The sequence below is a fragment of the Peromyscus eremicus genome, chromosome 10, assembly GCF_949786415.1.
Source record: "Peromyscus eremicus chromosome 10, PerEre_H2_v1, whole genome shotgun sequence".
Classification (NCBI taxonomy): Eukaryota; Metazoa; Chordata; class Mammalia; order Rodentia; family Cricetidae; genus Peromyscus; species Peromyscus eremicus.
The window spans coordinates 17,859,635-17,861,609 of record NC_081426.1 but is presented as its reverse complement, the minus strand read 5'-3'; the positions used below and the strand labels follow the sequence as shown (position 1 = coordinate 17,861,609).

The following is a 1,975-nucleotide window of genomic DNA, read 5'->3' as shown; positions in this document are numbered from 1 at the left end:
TTTGGTAAAGTGGACTCTGATTCTTATTTAAAGAGACATTAACAAGATACTAAAGAGTGTGTGATAAATAATAGAAGTCAGTTATGGAGGGGGAATTCTTAGATCAAGGTCCATGAGGAGGCAATTTCTGGTGTAAGTTTTATTCCTGGCTTATAGATAACAGAGTAGTTTAGGAGACAAGATTACTTACCTAGAAAAAAGTAAAGTTGTTAGAACAAGCATACTCATACTCATACTTCATTGTTTAATTGTAACTAACAATGTATCATATGCAAGCATGCAAATTGAATTGACCACAGCTTTTGACCTACCTGTACTAAGAGATATGATAAAAGTATACCATGTCAGTGTTTGCCAAAGGTGTATTATGTTAGTGAAATATTGAAGAGTTAGGTCCTCAACATTCATGTACACACACACACACACACTCCACATATATATGTGCACACACACATATAACTTTGCTGAAAAGAAACGAGCAAATATAAAATAAGTATTATAAGCTGTCTGGCTATTAAAGGCCAAGGTAGGAATCCATCTGAAGTTGACTTTTCTCCTGCCTCCGTTATAGTTCTTTTAAACACTTCCTTATAGTGCCTTCCATATTATCCCATTCCTACTTTGTGATGGTAGTTGTTCTGACAAAATTTCAGTTTAGCTCATCTTTCAATTTCTAGATATTTTTCTAAACAACAAAGTCTATTTTCATAATGACTAGACTATAAAGGCTAACAGACAAGCAGAAATTTGTACACAGTGACAGCATTTCGAGCTTTGTGGTTGATTCCCTCATAGTCCAGAGTCCCAAATCTAGTACAAAGAATGTTGAGTGGCTATTGTATTTTCTAACAGGCACACACTTCCCTTCATAATGAACATCTCCTTACTTTTCACTTGCTTACTGTGCATCCCCAAGGCTGGGTGGGATCAGTAAATTGTAATTGTGCAGTTCAGTCTTGTTTTTCTAAAAGAAATTCAGAGTGAATACATGATGCTCTTGGCCTTCTTTGTTCATTTAATTTCCTCTGGTTTAGAATGAATCATCATGGAAAAAGAGTTTGATAAAATCCCTTTTATTAAAAATTGCCTTGAAGGTCAATGTTCATTGAAAACTATCCCTGGCATTGGCCTTGATGGTTATGTGAGGGTTAAGATTTGCTGCTCAGAACCACTAGGGGTCTCAGATCACCACCTGCTACTCCAGTGTGGGAGGGTGAAACCCAGGCCCTGACAGCCAGGAAAGATCACTTAGCAGCTTGAATGTTCTGGCTTCTGGCAGTGATCTTAATCACATATTTTCTCTACAGTTTCTGGAGGCTGCTGTGGCCTGGATAGCAAGGATGGCAGGGTCTAGTTGTAAGGATTCTGTCCTTAATTGAGTCATCAGCCTGCGACGGCGTCCCAGCCAAAAAAGCTGGTGGGCCCTCTGTGCGTCCCTCTCTTTCCTTTCCATTCCTTCCTTCTGTCTGTCCTCTCCCCCACCCCCTGCCCCCTAAAAAGCTCTAAAAAGGTAACCATGACTGTGATTCTTCCGATCAGCACTCTCCTCCACCGGCTACGCCCTTTAATCAACACTAGTTGTCCCCATTGCTTAATTAAAATGTTTAACTTTTTAAAGTTATTATGAAGGCTCCTGCCTTTTATCTAGGTTTTGGTTAATAGGAAATTTCTATCAAGTTACTGTGAACATTTTCCATCAGATTTTTTTTTTTTTTTTTGACAAAAATACCACTGAGTTCATTTTGTGTTGGCCAGCTATTCCCAAGCATGGAGCCTACCCTTAAGTGTGGTTAATATGCTCACTGAGGCTCAGTGGAGAAAATTAAATTTTTCTTTGCTTGCAAGTATCTACTGCAAATAGCTTCTCCTCAATTAGGGGTAGGAGCCAATGTCCCTTTCCCCTTCTCAGTACTGGAACCCCACCTGGCTTGAACCTGTGCAAGCCCTGTGCATGTTGCTGCAGTCTCTGTGAATT

The 1,975-nt window shown here is 39.5% G+C and overlaps 1 non-coding gene across 1 annotated transcript; it reads left to right on the top strand.

The window, feature by feature from the left end:
* Positions 1–1,100: 1,100 nt before the first annotated feature.
* Positions 1,101–1,236, top strand: LOC131921325 (small nucleolar RNA ACA64). The gene has a single exon (XR_009381951.1). It is a non-coding gene; the product is annotated as a small nucleolar RNA ACA64 (small nucleolar RNA).
* Positions 1,237–1,975: the final 739 nt, after the last annotated feature.